The 23,363-nt window shown below is 40.6% G+C and overlaps 2 long non-coding RNA genes across 2 annotated transcripts in view; one reads left to right on the top strand and one right to left on the bottom strand.

Moving 5' to 3' along the window:
- Positions 1–23,363, top strand: part of LOC145542927 (uncharacterized) — a 90,994-nt gene that overhangs the window by 8,017 nt on the left and 59,614 nt on the right. The window lies entirely within an intron of this gene.
- LOC145542928 (uncharacterized) lies at positions 4,051–22,825 on the bottom strand. The gene is made up of 3 exons (XR_014080272.1): positions 22,696–22,825; positions 13,501–13,592; positions 4,051–5,106 (listed from the first exon to the last, which is right to left on the bottom strand). It is a non-coding gene; the product is annotated as an uncharacterized LOC145542928 (long non-coding RNA).

Below are 23,363 nucleotides of genomic sequence, written 5' to 3'. Positions count from 1 at the left end.
CTTTTGTACACCACTCCTGTGCACATTGCTGGATTTCCCTGGAGGGCAAATCTTAGAAATGGAATTGCAGGAGCACAGGATATGTTCAGCACCAATATTATTAGATGATGTCAGTGTGCTTTCCACTCTGCACTCCCAGTGATGTGCACATGTGTTCCCACTGCTGAACATTTCCATCAACACTTGGCTTTCTAACATTTTTCGTGTGAGATGAAATGGTATCTGATTGTACTTTAAAGTTCCATTTCCCTAATGACTAATTCGGGTGCACACGTTTTCCTATGATTTGGTTACTTGTGTTTCCTTTTCCAGTACTTGTACAGGTTATTCATTTGTTTTCTCTAGGATCCATTCCCTGCCCTTCCCCGGCTTGACTCCCAAGGGGCTGCTTGCATTGCCTGGGTTCCCTCACCCACTGCCTTCTGATGAGGTTCAGCTAATGGGAGTTCCGGCAAGAGACAGAAGTTTGGGATGGGGAGGCCCGGAGGTGTTTCTCTCCTCTCTGCTTTGCCACTGCATCTAGCAGTGCTGTGTCTCCTCTGTGGTTCCAGTTCTGACCTGGAGGTCTCATCCTTTGTGGTCCAGTTCCCACCAGAAACCCCTGTTTTGTTTCCAGCTCCTTTTGGATGGTTCCTTCTGTAAGGTTCTAGCTCTACTGACCTACCTAGCATGGGTTTCGTTCTCTTTATTGGACCTTGGTGACACTGATTCAACTTACCAAAAATTGTACCTGAGACAGCATCCAAAAATAAGTAAGAGGTAAACAAGAGAAACTCCAAATGGAATGTATTCAACTGCATAAAGTGTTGTGGTATAGGAGATCCAGCATGGGATGCATTTAAATTGATGATGCCCACAGATAGTCCCAGGTGTAGTAAGGAGGACCCAGGAGGCCAAGGCTTGGTCTAAGAATAAATTTTAAACAATTCCCACTACACTTTGATAATAAAGATCTGTGCTTATTCCTGGTCATAACTAAACTCATGAGAACTAGTTGTGAACAGAGACACCACAGTGCAAAGATAATGTTGTAATTCATCCACTTAAAAAGAAGAAGCAAACAAAAAAAATTAAACAATTCTTCTTGTTAAAGTAAACTGAACTTCCTTCACAGACTTTATAGAATTCTCAGATGAGGAAATGTTCTGTTACAGTGTGTACAGAACATTGACACAAGAGACTGGACAGACAGTTGACAACCAAAGTTGACTTATTCACTTACTCGGCTTAACCTCATGCACAGATAGCAAGGAACTGTGGAATTACAGAGCTCGTAATGATCTTGGAGTCCATTATCTGCCCTCTCATTTTATAGATGAGGAAACTGAGGGTTCAGAAGGTGCAGTGACCACTGTGGATATGAGAAAAATTAAAGAGGTTATTTGTAGACCCCTGAGATTCATGGGAAGAGTCCAAAACATGATGAAAGCACCTTATGGCTGGTAAGCTACTTCTGATTAGGGGTAGAGGTGAAATTTGGGTGTGAGATGGTGGTGCAAGGGTGGGTCACAGGTCAAGAGGATGCTGATGTTGATAGGAGTTGTGTACCTGGTAGGAGTGTGTTGCAAAGATCAGTGATGTGTTTTGGATAGGGGTACAATATCTCAAGCATGGTGGGAATTCTCTAGGAAACATTTCATCAAAGATGCATGCTTTGAATAATAAGGAAATAATTGTAGTGGTACAAATGATTTTCTGGATGTAGAAAATGTGATGAAGGGATAAGTTTTGACTCTGCCAGAGACATGTATTCACTGTGTTTTGTCAAACAAGCAAGAACTGAGGTGATGTGTTTGCTTTTACTTATGTAATTGGAGGCTCTTTCCTCAGGTTTACTAAATCCATTGCGAACAGCTCCAGTGATAAATAACCAAAGCTCAAGAGTCCTTGCTCCTCAGGGAAACTGATCAGGTTTTTGTGCTTTAGAACAGTTATTTCCCCAACTTTAGCAGAAGATAAAGAAGGTCAGGTTTTTCAGCTTTGGAAATCAGAGGTTGTCAGGATACATTTAACAGGAGGCTTCCTGTGTGCTGTTTTCAGTCTTGCGTGAATTCTATGTTCCTTAACAGCACCTGAATACAGGTGCCAGAGAGCTGGCAACCCAGCTTTCGGGGATAATAGAAATTCATGTATCACATTCGTATAGAAATTCCATACGGTGAACAGCAGCTATTTACAACTCTTCCTTTCTGATATGTAAAGTAACTTTTACAACCCCCTCTCTTGAGAATGATTCTAGCCTCTGGCTTTCTAGATGACTTGTTAGATTTTTGATCCCTGTCTCTGCTAAAAAGGGCTATCTTATAAGAGAGTATATATATGCCCACAATATGTTAAATAAACGCCTTTGTTCCATCAGAGCACTGGTCCCCGTGTCTCTCTCTCTCTCTCTTTCTCTCTCTCTGTCCCCTTCAGGCTGCTCAGCCTCTTTTCTTCCTTCTTTCACTTTCTTATTGGTCGACTCTACTCCTAAGTTCCGGCCCATTTAAAGGGCCACAACAGAGGTGATCTGACCTTATACCAGAGCTGATTTGTAGCCCAGGGACAAAGTTCAGAATACCTAACCTGTTAGTTAAGGGTGAAACTAAGAATGCTGGATTACTAAATTTTAGAAATCTTTGTGAATTGTGTCATAGTGAGAATCCTACTAAGAAATTAGAGTACCAAAAGGTATGATACTATGACATTACCATATTTACCAATTTTACCTTCTATTTGCCGACTTACTTATATCTCCATAAAGAAGATGGTTCAAACTGTTTCCTCTTCAGGACCCAGTTCTGTCTCCCCCTGGGCTTCCTCCATGGAGAGGAAGGTGCTTCTTACTTTGCTGAGAGGATTTGTTGTTGTTTAGTTGCTAATTTGTGTCTGACTTTTGCAACCCCATGGATTGTAGCCAGCCAGACTCCTCTGTCCATGGGATTTCTCAAGCAACAATACTGGAATGGGTTGCCATTTCCTCCTCCAGAAGGTCTTCCTGACTCAGGGATCAAATCTGGGTCTCCTGCTTTACCACTGAGCCACCTGGGAAGCCTGCTAACGGGATAGAGGTTACTTGATGTTAGTTCACTAGGTGTCTATTTTTCTCGCTGTAAACTTATCTTTTTCTCAGCCTTGGAAGAAAAGCCAGCCTCCCTTTTCTTAACATATCTATGCTTCTAATCCTAATTCTCTCCTCTTTAGTATTTTTTGTCTCTTCCTGTCCATAAATCTGAGGAAGAGAGACTCTGAGTGTGTTTAAATTTTTTAAAAAAACTTTTTTCCTATAGAATGTAAAAACTGCACCCAAAATATAGACAATTGCTGTTCCCATTTCTTTCCTTTGACGTTTATCAATACATGACCAGTCTTGTTTCATCTGACCCACTCTCCACTCTTCACAGATTATTTTGAATAAAATATCAAGAAATCAAATATTTCATCTGTAGATATGTTGGCACACATCTCTAAAAAGTGACTCAATGGGTAAAGAATCCACCTGCAATGCAGGAGATGCAGGAGACTCGGGTTCAATCCCTGGGTTGGAAGACTCCCTGGAGGAGGGCATAGCAACCCACTCTAGTATTCTTGCCTGGGAAATCCACGGATAGAGGAGCCTGGCGGGCTACAGTCCGTGGGGTCGCAAAGAGTCAGACATGGAGGAAGTGACTGGGCATACATGCACGCACTAAAAGATCACATAAATTACCCAACCTTAGTACATTATCTCACCTAAAAACATTGACAACAATTCCATAATACTATTAACATTTCCCCAATTAGCTTATAAATGTTTTGAAACTTAATGTATTTGAAATAGTATAGTGAATGTCCATGTAACACTACTTAGGCAAAAGTGTATAATATTTCCAGAAACCCTCCAGAAACTCTCTCTGTGCCCCCCCTATTTTTAAGTCACACACACCTCCCTCCTCTCTAGAGGTAACCACTATTTGCATTTTCATGGTAGTAATGTCCTTGATTTACTTTATAGTTAGAACTCTTACAAATAGAACCCTTCAGGTGTTGCCTGTTTCCGAACTATATACAGATGGGTTCGTGATCTATGTATTTTTTTATATCTGATTTATTTTATTCAAAACTGTATTTGTAAAATTTATTCACATTGTTGTGTGTAGCTGTGCTTTTTTTCATTTTTATTGCTATGTATGTCCCATTGTATAAATATTCCACAATTTGTTTATCCATTTGATGGATGTTTCCAGTTTTTGACAAATATAAATAAGGCACTTTAAGAACTATTGCACAAATATTCTGATGTACAAGTATATGTGTTTGTTTTGATTATATTGTAAAGGTGGAATTGCTTGGTCACAGGGTTTATCAAATTTTAACAGATACTTCATAACTATTTTCCAAAGTTCTTTTGCCAATTTACTCTCTAACCAGCAGCGTAGAAGAGTTTAGTAGCTCTCCAATCAAACCAACACTTATATTTTCTGACTTTTTAGTTTTGCCAGTTTGGTGTATGTGGTGGTATCTTCTTGTGATTTTAATTTGTTTTTTTGTGATGACTAATTAGATTGTGCCTCTTCCATGTGTCAATTGGCTGATTAGATATCCACTTTTGTGAAATATGTGTTCAGTTGTTTTGCCCATTGAAAAAAATTAGTTGTCTATTTATTATTGATTGTAGAAACTCTGCATACTTTAGAAATTATTCCTTTCTCAATTATAACTCTTACAAATATCTTTCCTTATTCTGCGGTTTCTGTTTTTAAGCTTTATTAAAAACATTTTAACAAAACATTTATATGTTTTGTTATATAACATATATGTGTGATATATAACACATACATAACTATATAGTTACTTCAACTTAAGAATATATATTCAAATATATGTATTAAATGCAGTAATTTAGTATGTAACTTAATGAATTACCACAAAATAAAAAAAACCTAGATAACTAAATGTCACCTGTAATAAGGCATGTTGATATCATGTACCTTCTGTATAATGTGATGAATAAGACTCATCAGTTTTGTGGTACCTTTTTCTCAAAATCCGTAACTGTAGTTTAATCATGTGAAGACATCAGGCAAACCCATGATGAGGGATATTCAGCAAAATACTTGACCATTACTCTTCAAAAGTGCCAGGATCCTGAAAGAGAATGATTGAGGAATTGTCTCAGAGAGGAGGAGACTAAGGAGATAGGACCAACTAAATATAATGTGGTATCCTGGATTGAATTTTGGGGAAAAGATATTAGTGAAAAGAGTGGGGAAATTGAAATAAAATCTATAGTTTCATTATTGGTATTGCACAATATTAGTTTCTTAGTTTTGAGGTGGATTTTATTAGCCCTCCTTAACAGACGAGGAAATTGAGACTTAGATTAAAATTTGCCCAAGGGTAGATGGTTAGCAAGTAGCAGATCTGTGACTCAAAGACAAGTGAGAAATTTCAGAAAGCTGTGTTTTTTCTCCTTTGTTAAATGCATTTGTCTTATTTTTTTAGCTTCCACTGTAAGTGATAACAGTATTAGTCTTTCTCTGATTAATTTTGCAAAGCATAGTACTCTCTAGGTCCATCTACATTGTTGCAAAGAGCAGAATTTCTTTCTTTTTATGGCTGAGTAATATCCCATTGATATTGGAATATTACTTTATCCAATATTTATTGTCTTTACCCATTCATCCGTTGAGGGACATTTGGGTTACTTCCATGTCTTGGCCTTTGTAAATAATGTTGCTGTGAACACTGGGGTGCACGTGTCTTTTCAAGTTAGAGTTTTTGTTTTTGGATATATAACCAGGAGTGGAATTGCTGGATAATATGATGGCTCTGTTTTTTGGTTTTTTGAAGAACATCTATAGTGGACGTTTTCTATTGCGGCTGTACCAATTTACATTCTCACAGTGTACAAGGGTTCCCTTTTCTCTGCTTCCTTGACAATGTTGTAATATATTTGTAGATCTTTTCAAATTTTATTTGGCCACACAGTATGCAAGATCTTGGTTCCCTAACCAGAGATCAGACGTATGCCCCCTGCAGTGGAAACATGGAGTCCTAACCACTGGACCACCAGGGTGTGACAGGTGGTCTTCTGACAGGTATGAGGTGATATCTCATTGTGGTTTTGATTTGCATTTCTCTAATAATTGTCAATGTTGGGTGCTTTTCATGTGCCTATTAACCATCTGTTTGTCTTCTTTGGAAAAATATCTATTTAGGTTTTTTGTCCATTTTTAATTGTTTTTTTATATTGAGTTGTATGAGCTATTTATATATTTTGGATATTAATCTCTTATTGGTCATATCATTTTCAAATGTTTCTCCCATTTAGTAGGTTGTTTTATTGATGATTTCCTTTGCTGTACATAGGAGTGTCCTGCCTGTGTTCTCTTCTAGGAGTTTATGGTTTCAGGTCTTACATTTAGATCTTTAAGCCATTTGAGCTTTTTTTTTGTATATGATGTGAGGAACAAAGCTTCTTTCTTAACTGTAATACTTAGGAGCAGAGCAAGCTGGAGGGTTCAAAATCTTTTCCTCCACACCTTCCACAGTGCATCCCAAAAGATGGATGAGAACTGGAGAAGCTCCACACCAAAGAAAACAGTGGAGATGAATTAATAATTGATGAGCACATGATGAGGAAACTGGTGGTCATGTGACTCCTTGGGTACACGCATGAAACTTTTTCTAAAATATACAGTAAATAGGAGAGAAATTGCTAGGTTAAGGTTAAGCTATGTGTACTCAACTTGTTTTAATGTTGCCAGTTGCTCACCAAAATTGTACCAATGTGAACTCTCAGTTTCCATTGTTCTACATTGTCATCAGCAATTGATTGGGCATTCTATGTTTATTGCCTTTTGAGCTTTTTCCTTTGTGAGTTGACAGTTTTGTTTTGCTATCTTTCTACTGATTTGTTTGTATTTTTCTTATTGGTTTTTAGGCGTCCTTTATATATTCTGGATACCAAACCTTTGTCAGTTATATGCATTACATATATCTTTTACAGATTTGATGTGTATCTTTTTTCTTTTAAGGCATCTTCCAGATGTTTTGAACTTTTACTGAGTTAAATATATAAATCTTTTCCTTTATGATGAATACTTTCCACTCTTGTTTAAGAAATCCTTTCCCACTTGAAGATCATAAAATTATTCTATATTTTGTTGTACACACAAAAACTTTCCATAACACATTTAAATGTTTAATCCACTTGGGAGTGCATTTAAATACATGGTGATAAATTTTTCCCTCTAAATTAAATTAATTATTCCAACATTAACTTTTTCTCATTGATTCATTAGTACCACCTCTGTCATATATAGACATTTCCATAAATTCAAAGGTCAGTATCTGGGCTATGAATATTGCTTCATGTAAGAAAATTTTCCCCACCTCTGCACTGATAGTATCACACTGCTTTTTATATATTATAACTTTAGAATAAATCTCAATTTCTGGAAGGGAGAACATTCCACTTCTTTTACCTCTTCAGAACTATCCTGCCTATTCCTTCCCCTTTGCTCTTCCATATGAATTTTAGAACCAGCTTGTTAAGTTTCACAAGAAACCTTATTTGGCTTTTCATTGCAACTGCACATGGCAACCCACTCCAGTGTTCTTGCCTGGAGAATCCCATGGACAGAAGAGCCTGATAGGCTACTGCCCATGGGGGTCACAAAGAATTGGACATGATTGAAGTGACTTAGCATATAGCACAATGTCTTCTGTATGCTGGTCTTTCTGCTTTGTGAACATGATATTGCCCTTTCTTCATTTTGGTCTGAAAATTTGTGTCCATCTGAATGCTAAACTGAGGGATATATACCCAATTTGACAGTTGTTTGGATTCCACTGAAGGGTTTTAAGTGAAAAGACTGACATGATTAGAACCTTATTTTGAAAATATTGGTCTAAGAGTGCTAGCAATTTGATTGGAGACTAGAAATAGAGGACTCTTGCAAAAGTCAAGGGGGAACAATAATGCAAGTCTGAACTTCAGTAGCAGAAGTGGTAATGGAGACTAATAAATTTGAGAAACTTTCAGAAACAAATAATTACTTCTTTTTGAAAGAAAAAAATCCACTTGGGCTTTCTGCTTCTCTTCTTAAGGACAGATGAATGAGAATCTCTGAAAGAGAAAGAAGCTAAGACTTAAAGGAGTTACCTGTGGTAGGGGAAAGTGGTAATCACAGGAATGAGTCCTTAGAGTTTCCTATTTCCTGCCCCCCACCCCACGTTTTTTGGAAATTGTATCCTTCTTTTAGGACTTCCTAGGTAACTCTAGTGGTAAAGAGCCTGCTTGCCAATGCAGGAGACTTTAGAGATGCAGGTTCAATCCCTGGGTCAGGAAGATCCCCTGGAGGAGGGCACAGCAACCCACTCCAGTATTCTTGCCAGGAGAATCCTATGGACAGAGGAGCCTGGTGGGCTATGGTCCATAGGATCACAAAGAGTTGGACACGACTGAAGCAACTTAGCACAGTACATCCTTCTCTCAAGTCTAGTTCAAATATGTAGACCTCTTCCTTGAGGCCAACCTTGATTTCATCAGCTGGAATGAGAATACATAGCATGTTTTCCTTTGTTTTATGATTATGCCCATGCTCACCATCCCCATAGGAGCAGGTACCAAGTCTTAATGGTTTTTATTCCCTGCTCTCTGGCACAATTCCTTTTAATACAAAGAAAAAATCCTGTCAGGCAACAAAGAATAATAGTTCAAGATTAAAAATTAAAACCTTCATTTGTCCCCTAGAGAACACTGGTTTTTTTCCCCTCCCTTTTGTGGGTAGAGTTTGGACCATTGTGCTATGTGAGGTCATCATGAATAAATTTGGGTAGAGGAATGTTTGTGGACGTTTCTCCTCATTTCCTTCAAAAGCACCTTATATGTTTTGTGATTTCTTTCATGTAATGGCTGTTTTGTAGTGTTACTTTATATTGTGATGTCTGTGTGTGAGTTAGGATGAGTATCAATAGTTACTGAGTATCAATAGTTATTGAGTATAAAGGAATTTTTAATATTTTATTATTCTTGCAGTTGAATTATTTAATCTGCAAACACCTACTAGGTTGCTGTATGCAATTTACAGAATGAATGATAGATAACTAACAATTCAAAAATCAAAACCAGAATACAACCATAAATAAAGGTGTACCCTTGCTGCCTTGTAAATAGCTGTCATCAGTTTCTTCCCCATGGATGGTCAGACTTCCCCTCTGAGTGAGTTAATGGAAAATTAAGGAGATACCATTCTCATTTAAGGTTCTTAAATGTGGTTCAACCTCTAATTGCTCTCAGTGAGAAGAGGTGATGTGTATGTGGGTGGGTGTATGTGTGTTTGCATGCTTGTGTATGTGCGCTTGCACATACCTGTCAGTGTGTTTTCCCTCTTGGTACTGTACTCCCAAGTTTGTTTCTTATGTCTTTGTCTTTCACATTTTAAGGTGCTGCTTTATGATCGCAATTGACACATTGTCATTTCCATACTATTTCCACCACTGAAGCACTATGGTTTCTTCAATTTGACATACACGATTTGCAATTATTCCCTTTATTTTTTATCACCTTGCCATACTTATGCCCAAGAGGAATTATCCAGATAAATATGAAACTGTTCTCAAGGGAGCTTTCTAGCTCTAGGATTCTGCTTCTTATCTCAGAGAGGCTTCTAAAGCCTATGGCCAAGCCCCTGATAAAGGGTATGCACAGGTTATGATTCTCTCTGTTCCACATGACCCTGCACCCCTGATCACAGCTGAATAGATCAAAGATCGGCTTCTGCCTCAAAGACAGCCAATCTCTACATGGCTTAGCAGAATGTAAAATGGCTTTTGATTATGAATATAAGCCAAAATCCATAAAGCAGCCTCTTAAGAAGGGCAGATTGAAAACTCCCAAGAGGAAAATATGAAATGTCTTTTCTGAGATTGGCTCCCCAAAAGCAAGCCCTAGGATAATTGTGTGAAAGTGCCCTGAAGAAAAGAGTCTTCAAATAGAATGTAGAGTTTGTCATAGGACCCTTGATATAGGAATTTTTCCCAGAAAACTCTAGAGCATTGGGGACATGGGACAAGCTTGAAAGGAAGACAAACAAGGGTGGGATGTCAAGAAAAATCCCACAGAAAGTAACTTGGTAACTATTCTGTAGAGAGGTTTGGAGACATGAGGATCCCATCACAGACAATCCCATCAGGGTTGAGGGAGCTGTGGTATTTATACTCCTATACTCATCAGTCTTGGGCTGAGAGCTGAGACTAGGGTGGGGATATAAATGAACAGACATGGTCTGCTCTCTGTTAGATTCTACAGGCCTGGTGTGAGAGGTTGCTCAGGAGGGACTATTGTGATTTGTGGAACCAATCAGATCCTCTCTCTTAGGGATCTGGAGATAACAAAACACAGAGAGTTAGCAAGAATTCAAGAGGCAGCAGGATCCAGGAGCAAGAAGAAGCAGAGGGAATTGAAAGGAATAGATGCAAAAGTGTACAGAATTCTTTGTATGTGGGCATGTGCCCTGGTTTCACTCACTGAACTCATTCCCTTGGGGAAGTGGTCTTTTCTTATTCTATCACTGCTTTCTTTTATTGAAGTAATTTTTAAAAATCTGGTCATGTTACATGGCTTGTGGGATCTCAGTTCCCCAACCAGGGCTTGAACCCAGGTGTCCTCAGTGAAAGTGCCAAAGCCTAACCACTGGACCATCAGGGAATTCCCCCATCACTGCCTTTTGTAATAACAAAGGCATCTTGAGTACAAAGTAAAGGTAACAGGCATGATTCCCCCAACAGAAGAACCAGATGGTCAAATCCTTGGGTTCAACTACTTTATTATTCTGCTTCTGTTTTTCCCTTTTCCTCATCTGTCTATGTCACATGAGGTGTGGATTTCACCTAGAAGAACTCAATAGATTATTAGTGACCTTATTTTTCTGTGATTTTCAATATGGGTTGTGGGTATCTCTGGTGAATTAGTCTAGGGGCTAAAGGTGTTTTTGTAACACTTCTCTCCCTCACTGGCAGGGCCAGCTTCATGGTGGGCAATAGGTAGTTGGTACAAACTGTGTGACTTGGCACAAATACTTGAACTACAAATACCTCAGCCTCTGGTCTTCCACCCAGCCACCCTGCCCCTACCAACACCCACCCCCCCAACCCCCCCCCCCACCCATTTACTATGCATTTGGGCTTAGCAAATTGGAGTGGTTAAAATGAAAATGTTTTCCGAAACAACCCATGTTGGTTAAGAATCTAAGTTCGTATGCTCATGTGCAGTGATGTAGCTGAAGAATTGTAAAGCTAGTTTCACAGAACAATGGTTTCTTATAATCTAGGATAACTCTCAAATCCATCTTAATAGTGAGCCTAGCTGGAGAGAGGATTTAGACCAGATAAAATTAGCATAAGAACTGCTCACTTACTGGTTTTGAGGTGGGCATTTTTTTCTTCCCAGGTCTGGCAACCTTATCTCTGTGTTAGATATTTTAAGGAAATTGACAAGTATTAATTCCAATGATTCATGTTAGTTAGGTATAGATGAAATCAGGGAAAGGGAAAATGATTAACAAAGTCAGTATACCATGTGAAAGAAAAACAAAAAACAATGCAGTTATTCTTGAAGCCCATTGTATGTGGAGTTGAATTCAGAATGGCAGATAATCTGGGTCTTCCTGAACCAAATAGCCAGCCTCAGGACACTGCATGTACCCTGCTGCACCAAGATATCCACTTTCAGTTTGATAGCTTCTGGAAGCTCTCAGGAGTAATGATGATATGACTACATTAAATTTTTTAAAAAGCAACAACATTCATTAACATTATTGAGCACCTGCTTTGTGCTTTGCTTTACTTTCCATATCTATAAAATCGGGCTAATAAAATCACCCACTTCATAATGGGGTATTGTAAGAATTAAGTGAGGGAGGCAGATTAGCACCTGATACAGTCCTAGTGTGTAATCACTAACATTTATTATTATTGTTAGCTACTCGTTACTATTGGAGATAAAAATAATAGAGAAGATACAGTCCTTCTCTTCAAGTGGCTCTGAGCCTAATGGAAAATGAGACATGTGAAGAAGCAGTTACAATTTAGGAGGATTCAGTGCAACAGGCTACCCTGGTGGCTCAGATGGTAAAGCATCTGTCTGCAATGCAAGAGACACTGGTTCGATCCCTGGGTTGGGTAGATCCCCTGTAGAAGGAAATGGCAGCCCACTCCAATATTCTTGCCTAGAAAATCCCATGGATGGAGGAGCCTGGTAGGCTACAGTCCATGGGGTCGCAAAGAGTTGGACACAACTGAGCGATTTCATTTTCACTTTCACTTTCTAGTGCAACAGTAGAGACATATTAACACCAGCTGCTAAGTCGCTTCAGTCGTGTCCGACTCTGTGTGACCCCATAGACGGCAGCCCACCAGGCTCCCCCGTCCCTGGGATTCTCCAGGCAAGAATACTGGAGTGGGTTGCCATTTCCTTCTCCAGTGCATGAAAGGGAAAAGTGAAAGTGAAGTCGCTCAGTCGTGTCCGACTCTTCGCGACCCCATGGACTGCAGCCTACCAGGGATTTTCCAAGCAAGAGTACTGGAGTGGGGTGCCATTGCCTTCTCCATTAACACCAGGGTCCTGGCTTAAAAGAGGGAGCAATTAATTTTGCTTAGACAGAAGTGGAAGATTTTCCAGAGTAGGAGGCTCTGGGGGCTGAGAAAGGTTGCCATATGGGAGAGGGGTAAAGGGCTTTCTAATAGTGAGACTTGTATATGCAGTGTCATAAAGACAGCACACAGTGCAGACATCTGAATGGTTACCCAGGAGTGGAGCAAGGTCTGTTGGTGCAGAAATGGCCACATGTGATGCTGGATGGTAAGGTGGAACTATATCAAGAAAAAGGTGATGCTAGATGGTAAGGTGGAGCTACATCAAGAAAAAGTTCTGTGTGCAACATTCAGGAACTTGGACTTTATCCTCTGTGTACTGCAGACTGTTATAAGGGTTTGACCAAAAAAAAAACAACAAAGATGGGCTTCCCTGTTGACTCAGCAGTAAAGAATCCGTCTGTAATGCAGGAGACATGGGTTCAGTCCCTGGGTTGGGAAGATATACTGGAGAAGGAAATGACAACTTACTCCAGTATTCTTGCCTAGAGAATCCCATGGACAGAGGAGCCTGGTGGGCTCCCATGAGGAGCCCATGGGAGTCCCAAAAGAGTTGGACACGACTTAGTGACTAAATAACAACAACAAAACAACAAAGATATAACCAGGTTTAGATATTAAAAAGGTGACAAGATGACTCTGGCAGCTGTGGATACCTTTAAAATTGACAAGACTGGAAGAGCTGTTAGGAAAGTCCAACAAGAGACAGGAGAGGGTTAACTGAGCAACAACAATGAAAGTAGAGAGGAGATGGGAAAGGGAAATCATTCAGGGAAACAGAAAAGTATAAGCTACCAATGAAAAGGTGAGAGATATTTTATAGTACAATTAGATTTTACAATTTTTCTAGACAAACATTTTAATGACTATCAGTCCATGTACAATTGAGATTCTTTGCATTTCTCTTCAAACTGTGTACTGTGGTTTTGGGCTTTGTGCTTTCCAACCAAACTTGTCTGCATTTAAACTGTAAACTGGAAGAGAAGAATAAAGTTAGCAATAAAGCTGCAATCGTCAATGTAGCTTATTTTGTATTTACCACAGTCCATCATTGCTGAAAGGTGTTCAGTTCAGTTCAGTTGCTCAGTATTGTCCGACTCTTTGCGACCTCACGGACTGCAGCATGCTGGGCTTAAATGTCCATCACCAAATCCCAAAGCTTGCACAAACTCGTGTCCATTGAGTCAGTGATAGCATTCAACCATCTCATCCTCTGTTGTCCCCTTCTCCTGCCTTCAATCTTTCCCAGTATCAGGGTCTTTTCCAATGAGTCAGTTCTTCACATCAGGTGGCCAAGTATTGGAGTTTCAGCTTCAGCATCAGTCCTTCCAATGAATATTCAGGACTGATTTCCTTTAGGGTGGACTTGTTGGATCTCCTTGCAGTCCAAAGGACTCTCAAGAGTCTTCTCCAACACCACAGTTCAGAAGCATCAATTCTTCAAAGCTCAGCTTTCTTCACCGTCCAACTCTCACATCCATGTATGACTACTGGAAAACCATAACTTTGACTAGAAGGACCTTTGTCAGCAAAGTAAGGTCTCTGCTTTTTAATATGCTATCTAGGTTGGTCATAGCTTTTCTTCCAAAGAGCAAGTGTCTTTCAATTTCATGGCTGCAGTCACCATCTGCAGTGATTTTGGAGCCCAAGATAATAGTCTGTCACTGTTTCCATTGTTTCCCCATCTAATTTCCATGAAGTGATGGGACTGGATACCATAATCTTAGTTTTTGGAATGTTGAGTTTTAAGGCAGCTTTTTCACTCTTCTCTTAAAGCAGAGACATTACTTTGCCAACAAAAGTCCGTCTAGTCAAGGCTATGGTTTTTCCAGTGGTCATGTATGGATGTGAGAGTTGGACGGTGAAGAAAGCTGAGCGCCGCAGAATTGATGCTTTTGAACTGTGGTGTTGGAGAAGACTCTTGAGAGTCCCTTGGACTGCAAGGAGATCCAATCAATCCATCCTAAAAGAGATCAATCCTGGGTGTTCATTGGAAGGTCTGATGTTGAAGCTGAAGCTCCAATACTTTGGTCACCTCATGCGAAGTGTTGACTCATTGGAAAAGACCCTGATGCTGGGTAAGATTGGGGGCGGGAGGAGAAGGGGACGACAGAGGATGAGATGGTTGGAGGGCATCACCGACTCGATGAACATGGGTTTGGGTAGACTCCGGGAGTTGGTGATGGACAGGGAGGCCTGGCGTGCTGCAGTTCATGGGGTTGCAGAGAGTTGGACACGACTGAGCGACTGAACTGAACTGAACTTTTACTTTCATCAAAAGGCTCTTTAGTTCTTCTTCACTTTCTGCCATAAAGGTGGTGTCATCTGCATATCTGAGGCTATTGATATTTCTCCCTGCAATCTTGATTCCAGCTTGTGCTTCATCCAGTCTGGCATTTTGCTTGATGTACTCTGCATATAAGTTAAATAAGCAGGGTGACATTGTACAACCTTGACGTACTCCTTTCCCAATTTGGAACCAGTCCATTTTTCCATGTCCAGTTCTAACTGTTGCTTCTTGACCTGCATACAGGTTTCTCAGAGGTGGTCTGGTATTCCCATATCTTTAAGAGTTTTCTACAATTTGCTGTGACCCACGTAGTCAAAGGCTTTATTGTAGTTAATGAAGCAGAAGTAGATGTTTTTCTGGAATTCTCTTGCTTTTTCTATGATCCAGTGGATGTTGGCAATTTGATCTCTGGTTCTTCTGCCTTTTCTAAATCCAGATTGAACATCTGGAAGTTCTTGATTCATGTACTATTGAAGCCTAGCTTGGAGAATTTTGAGCATTTCTTTGCTAGTGTGTGAGATGAGTCCAATTGTGCAGTAGTTTGAACATTTTTGGCATTGCCTTTCTTTGGAATTGGAATGAAAACTGACCTTTTTCAGCCCTGTGGCCACTGCTGAGTTTTCCAAATTTGCTGGCGTATTGAGTGTAGCACTTTCACAGCATCATCTTTGAGGATTTGAAATAGCTCAACTGGAATTCCATCACCTCCACTAGCTTTGTTCGTAGTGATGCTTTCTAAGTCCCACTTGACTTCACATTCCAGGATGTCTGGCTCTAGGTGAGGGATCACACCATCATGGTTATCTGGGTCACTAGGATCTTTTTTGTGCAGTTCTTCTGTGTGTTCTTGCCACCTCTTCTTAATATCGTCTGCTTCTGTTAGGTTCATACTGTTTTTGTGCCCATCTTTGCATGAATTGTTTCCTTGGTAGCTCTCATTTTCTTGAAGAGATCTCTTGTCTTTCCCATTCTATTGTATTCCTCTGAAAGGTGTTAGAAGGAAGAATTTAGGAATTTAGTCAAGATAAAAATGGGAAGTTCTGGAACTATAGAGAAAAAATTGGATGGTAATGTAAAAGGATTATACTGATGCATGTTAGTGAATAGCTTTATTAGAACATCAGCACTATTTGGAAAGCTGTCAATGTCATCTCATATTTAAACTATTGCGTGCATATTTAAGCTGTGCAAATCACTTGCATTCATTTCATGGCTAATCAATCCAGTCTAAAATCGTTTGCCAAATAATAATGGGATTTTCTCTAACAGCCAGATACTTAAGTCACTAGACACCAAATTATGGGATAGAAAAAATCAGTTCAGTATCCCAGTTAATTATCGGCTTAAAACAATATTGTGTTGAGTTCTGGCACACGCCCTTTAGCAGCAGATGTTTTTGTTTCAGACCATTTTGATTATCTCAGTAGCTCTAGCATGATAAACTAATGATGCAAATTATTTTTTCATTTTAATTTTACATTGTGGATGGAACTATTGGCCTTTAACGTAACGTATTTTCTGTTGCAGCCAGGGCCTAAATTAGAACGGTAACAGTGGAGAAGGAGAGCGGGTGACAGAATTGAGAGCCATTTGGAAGGTATGATAACTGAAAGTGTAAAGTGGGAGTTGAAAGAATAAATTCCAAGCTTCTAAAGTGGGCAAAGAATATAATCAATCTGATTTCGGTGTTGACCATCTGGTGATGTCCACGTGTAGAGTCTTCTCTTGTGTTGTTGGAATAGGGTGTTTGCTATTACCAGTGCGTTCTCGTGGCAAAACTCTATTAGCCTTTGCCCTGCTTCATTCTGTACTCCAAGGCCAAACTTGCCTGTTACGCCAGGTGTTTTTTGACTTCCTACTTTTGCATTCCAGTCCCCTATAATGAAAAGGACATCTTTTTGGGGTGTTAGTTCTAGAAGGTCTTGTAGGTCTTCATAGAATCATTCAACTTCAGCTTCTTCGGCGTTACTGGTTGGGGCATAGACTTGGATTACCGTGATATTGAATGGTTTGCCTTGGAAACGAACAGAGATCATTCTATCGTTTTTGAGATTGCATCCAAGTACTGCATTTTGGACTCTTTTGTTGACCATGATGGCTACTCCATTTCTTCTAAGGGATTCTTGCCCACAGTAGTAGATATAATGGTCATCTGAGTTAAATTCACCCATTCCAGTCCATCTTAGTTCGCTGATTCCTAGAATGTCGACATTCACTCTTGCCATCTCCTGTTTGACCACTTCCAATTTGCCTTGATTCATGGACCTAACATTCCAGGTTCCTATGCAATATTGCTCTTTACTATGCCAAAGCCTTTGACTGTGTGGACCACAATAAACTGTGGAAAATTCTGAAACAGATGGGAATACCAGACCATCTGACCTGTCTCTTGAGAAACCAGTATGCAGGTCAGGAAGCAACAGTTCGAACTGGACATGGAACAACAGACTGGTTCCAAATAGGAAAAGGAGTACGTCAAGGCTGTATATTGTCACCCTGCTTATTTAACTTATATGCAGAGTACATCATGAGAAACGCTGGGCTGGAAGAAACACAAGCTGGAATCAAGATTGCCGGGAGAAATATCAATAACCTCAGATATGTGGATGACACCACCCTTATGGCAGAAAGTGAAGAAGAACTAAAGAGCCTCTTGATGAAGGTGAAAGAGGAGTGAAAAAGTTGGCTTAAAGCTCAACGTTCAGAAAACTAAGATCACGGCATCTGGTCCCATCACTTCATGGGAAATTGATGGGGAAACCATGGAAACAGTGTCAGACTTTATTTTTTTGGGCTCCAGAATCACTGCTGATGGTGACTGCAGCCATGAAATTAAAAGACACTTACTCCTTGGAAGGAAGGTTTTGGCCAACCTAGATAGCATATTTAAAAGCAGAGACATTACTTTGCCAACAAAAGTCTGTCTAGTCAAGGCTATGGTTTTTCCAGTGGTCTTGTATGGATGTGAGAGTTGGACGGTGAAGAAAGCTGAGCACCGCAGAATTGATGCTTTTGAACTGTGGTGTTGGAGAAGACTCTTGAGAGTCCCTTGGACTGCAAGGAGATCCAATCAATCCATCCTAAAAGAGATCAATCCTGGGTGTTCATTGGAAGGTCTGATGTTGAAGCTGAAACTCCAATACTTTGGCCACCTCATGCGAAGTGTTGACTCATTGGAAAAGACCCTAATGCTGGGTAAGATTGGGGGCGGGAGGAGAAGGGGACGACAGAGGATGAGATGGTTGGATGGCATCACCGACTCGATGGACATGGGTTTGGGTAGACTCCGGGAGTTGGTGATGGACAGAGAGGCCTGGCATGCTGCAATTCATGGGATCGCAAAGAGTCGGACACGACTGAGCGACTGAACTGAACTGAAAGTGGGCAACTTAAATGATGGTATCCTTTGCTATGATAAGGGGAGGGGCAAATTTTAAGGGGACAACAAATTCACTTTCAGAGTTAGTGAATTTGAAGTATTCATGGATATGGAGAAATTCACTGAATCTGGAACTCAGGAGAGATTTGTTGGAGACAGATTTGAAAGTCATCAGCATATAGGCAGTAGATGAAGTTATAGGACTGTCTAAACAATGAAGAATTTCATGGAAGGGAAAGGAAAGAGGAAGAGGAAATAGGAGGCAAGAAGACAGATGAAAAGATGGAAGAAGAAAACCTGGGCTTCCCTTGTGGCTCAGTTGGTAAATAGAAAGTGATAAGTGAAGTCACTCAGTTGTGTCCGACTCTTTGTGATCCCGTGGACTGTAGCCTACCAGGCTCCTGCATCCATGGGATTCTCCAGGCAAGAATACTGGAGTGGGTTGCCATTTCCTTCTCCAGGGGATCTTCCCGACCCAGGGATTGAACCCGGGTCTCCCGCATTGCAGGCAGATGGTTTACCCTCTGAGCCACCAGGGAACAAAGTGGTAAATAATAATAAACAGTTGGTAATCTGCCTGCAATGCAGGAGACCTGGGTTCGATCCCTGGGTCAGGAAGATCCCCTGGAGAAGACAATGGCAACCCACTGCAGTATTCTTGCCTGGAGAAGTCCATGGACAGAGGAGCCTGTAGAAGACAATGGCTACCCACTCCAGTATTGTTGCCTAGAGAAGTCCATGGACAGAGGAGGCTGGCGGACTACAGTCCATGGAGGGTCAGAAAGAGTCGGACAGAACTGAACGACTAACACACACGTTACTTGTTGGAAATGGTTTAAATCAGTGGTTTCTTAACTTTTAAAATTATATATCCAATCAATAGGTTTTTCTTTGAACAATCTTCATAGATGTCTGTTTACTTATGGATTATATACGTATAACATTTTCAATTCATAAGTAACTATTAGTAAAACTTAATTTCTCTAAGTTTTAGATATAAACTAAATATATTTTACTTAGCAAAAGATGCACATTTCCATTTTAATGTCTGTCCACCAGAGAGCTGAAATGACATCAGTGTCCACATATATATGAATTCAGTAACAACAAACCATACCACCATTATTTGTACATTTAAATAAATGTATTTTGTTGTTGTTTAGTCACTAAGTAGTATCTGACTCTTTGCGACCCCGTGGACTGTAGCCTGCCAGGCTCCTCTGTCCATGGGATTTCCCAGGCAAGAATACTAGAGTGGATTGCCATTTCCTTCTCCAGGTGATCTTCTTGACCCAAGGATTGAACCCCTGTCTCCTGTTTGGCAGGTGGATTCTTTACCATTGAGCCATCTGTGTTCCCTAAATAAACGTATGTTTACATGAATCTAAATGAGTTCTTGTAAGAAATATTAACTAAACTAAATGACAAGAACGCTATATCATATTTAATTGGCAGTGTTTTTCCTTCTTACTAATACATAAAATAATGGTGCATCTTACAGTCAATGGAAGTTGCAGTGCTTTCTTTTCCCACCCAAGTGATTCATCTTGTGTGTCCCACTTTGGAGACTGGGTTTTAATCAAGACAGAGGGGTACACAGTGTGGAACACTTTGAAGAAATTAAATAAAATGCTATCTTTTAAAAAATGGAAAAAATGTTTATCACCTTTAACAACACAGTCACTGGGGTCCTTGCTGGGGGCAGTGTCAATACTAGAAGAGGGGGCAGCCAAATCATGGAATTTCAAGGAATAAGCAGGCCATGTGATAGTTAAAATGCACTCACTGCATGCCAGACTCTGTGCTAACTAAGCACTTATCATATAACTCTGAGAAGTTGTGATTACCCCTGATTTAAGGTAACAATCAGAGATTTTCAGAATTTAAATGACTTGTACTAGTCAAACAGTTAAGTAATTGATCCGAGCAAACCTTGAACTCTGTTGACCATCTCAGAAGCTGAACCCAATAATAGTATGCAATAATATCTTCCAGTGTGAGGTTAGTGGAGGTGGAAACTGAGTGTAGACAACTACTATTCAGGTAGCCAGGTATCTTTCCTATGGACAAAAGCAGAAAGAATGGAAAATGGCTAATTGTATGGTTAAAAAAAGTCTTTCTTCTTTAAAGATGGGTGAGAATTGAGCATTCTTGCATGGTGAAGGGAATGAGGCAGGAAGAGAGAATTTGAGGCAACTAGGCAAGACAGATAGTAACTAATGATAAAATCCCTGAGGATTCCATCTTGAGCAGGAGGAGGTTACCTCCCCTACTAAGAGGAGGATTGTGGTGGGAACTAGAAACAGGGACCCATAATAATGGAAGCTTTATGTGAGGAGAAGGAAGAGAACACAAGGAAATACCAAGTTTATGTTATTTGTTTTCTCTGTAGACTAGGAGATAAGACCATTGCTTAGAGTCTCTGTGGGGTGGGAAGCAGGTGGGTAGCAGTCAGACCTGATAGGAGTATTATTAAGCTTTAAATAGTAGCTGTAGGGAATCGGAGCTATGGCTCACTTGGGACTTGTCAAAGGCTATAATCTACTCATGACACCAGTCTGCATGGTATAAGAGTTTTTCCTCCAGTGATGTCTGCGAGCTTGGACCTAAGAACCTGACAGTTGGATTGGTACAACGTTGGGATTTTACACTGTTTAGAGAGGCAGTGGTTGAAGACAAAGGAATTAAAGATTTCAAGAAAAGAGGAAGGAGCTGGTAGAGTGGATGAAATTAAGGTATCAAAGTCTTGGAAGTTTTAATGAGGTTATTGGTTTGGCAGATGCAGAGGGAGCAGGAGAGTGATGAAGCTGAAGCAGAGAAGAGAGCATCTAAGCTTTCACAGTGGGCAGAGTTATCTCCTATCTCCTCAGTGACCATCCTTCTAAATGCTCTCCTTAATTGCAGGATTGGAAATTTGTAAATTACACTTCTCAGATTCCCTTGCCAGTGGAGTTTCAATTTAGAATCTTCTATGAGAGACACTGGTTTGAGATTTGCAAGGGAGAAGAGGAGAAGCCATTGTTTTCCAGCTGCAGGTATGCACAAGGGCATGAGCATCTGTGGATGGCAGACATCTGGGCAGGTGTGCCAAGATTTCTAGGCTTCCTCCTGAGAGTCACCTACTTTGGTGCTGCAGAGGGCTGAGATCCACAGCAGTGGTTTCTACAATATACACATTTCTAAATTTCTTCAATTCCAACAGTGGCTTCTCTTATCTTTGCTTTGACCTTTTCCCTGGACCTTCTAGAGACTGAATAACCCTCTAACTTTCTGTATTAAATCCCCTTTGACTTGATGTATTTAGAGTTTTTTGTTGCTGTTGTTTTTCTGACATTTATTTCCCCCCAGCTCTACATTTAAACTGGATTATAAGCTTTTCCATGATCACATCAGTATTGGTCAGGATTATCTTATCTGTTCGGATTCCACAGTTGCAAGCAAGGTAAAGAAAATACAGCCAATTTAAAAAGAAAAGAAATTTATTGAGTAAATTCAGAGAGCATGCAGAATTGCTAGGAGGGCTGGAGAACCAGACTCTGAAAATGAATCTATGCAGTGGATGGAAAACTATAGATAAAATCATGTCACAGAGCCAGTGCAGTGATGGCCACTGCTACAACCAGTGGTGGGCATGCCTAATTGATGAATCTAACCCATGCCCCTCTGTCCTAGACTTAGAGGTGGCTGGGCAATTGAGGATCTGACCTTTCAAGTTTTAGAGTGACAGCTCTGCCTCATAATTCAGAGGAACCTCAGATAAGAGATTCAAATACTGGGAAGTCCCACAACTGGTGCATATCTACTCTAACATCCAGTTTGTGTGTGTGTGCTTTTGCTTATATCTTTTGTTTTCTCTGGCAAGCCCTCCAAGTGCTCATGCCCCACGATGTGTACTTATCCTTTACAATCCAGCTTCCTCCTGGAAACCTTCCCAGCTACAAGGGTTTGCTTCCAGCCCTGAACTCCTACAGCAATTTGTATCTTGTTTGACCTTATTAAATTCTAACTTGCTTTTATTGGTATTTTCAGTTAAAAATGTTGTAGCATATTTAAGGTTCCCAGCAGAGTACTTGCTTACGGCAGGCATATCGGAAATATTAGTTACATTGAATTAAAGGACCCATACCAAGATTTTCTTGTCCTAATTTCCTTTCTCTCTTCCAGCCACCTCCCTCCACCACCACTTGCTTTTATTTGGTCCCACCCCCTCCCACATCCTCTAGGATCTTATTTCACTACTTTTGTTCTTAAGGAGTTTTCAATCACCTGCTACAGATTCCTGCCTGGTGGCCTGAAATAAGTTCAAATGTCCCTTGTTCTAAAATAACCATTCTCGGCTTTCTTTCCACCCCACTCTTAAAAAAGAAAAAAAAAAAAAAACAAGTGTGTACAGTCTTCATGTTATCACCTCTCCAGCTGCTCACTTCTTTTTCTCAAAGTCTGTCTTGTTCCCCATTAAGGTGCCGGTGACCGCAATGGGCCGATCCGGGAACCGTTTGCCCACATCCTCTTTGGCTTCCCCGGGTTGTTTGCCTCTGGTGATCACGTGACCACCGACCTCTCCGCTGCCGGCACACTGCTCACCTGATTCCTCCGCCGCCTTGCCAGCCCCTACGCGCCCCACGTCCTCCCCTCCCCCACCCCAGCTGCTAGCCTGCGGGCACGTGACCTGGGCCCTGCCAGACGGAGGCCCCTGCCCGGGACAGTAAGAATACTTCCTGCATGTGATGGTAGCACTCAGTCTGTGCGGAGCGTGCCCTGCAGGCAGAGTTATGACATCACGAAACCGTCCCCGTAACCTCGTCGCAGCTCACAGCTGCTGGCCTAACTTGGTTGTTGTTTTGTGGGCCTGGTTTTCCCTCTTTTCTCTCTCTGTAAGCTAACATCCTATCGATAAGTTCCGTTTCTGCTTAGGGGAGCCAGAGTTGGGTTCTGTGGTTTACTGCCAAGATCTCTGGCTAGTACAATTACTTTTCTTTCTCTTTCTGACCCCTAAGTGAAGGTATTCCTCCCAGCTCTTTCCTTGCCTGGTTTTTTTTCACCATCCATAATTTTCTTTTAACACGGGCAAGCTCA

This window comes from Giraffa tippelskirchi, chromosome 3 (genome assembly GCF_054371585.1).
Source record: "Giraffa tippelskirchi isolate mGirTip1 chromosome 3, T2T-mGirTip1v1.2.pri, whole genome shotgun sequence".
NCBI classification, from domain to species: Eukaryota; Metazoa; Chordata; class Mammalia; order Artiodactyla; family Giraffidae; genus Giraffa; species Giraffa tippelskirchi.
This window is presented reverse-complemented; position numbering and strand designations above follow the sequence as displayed.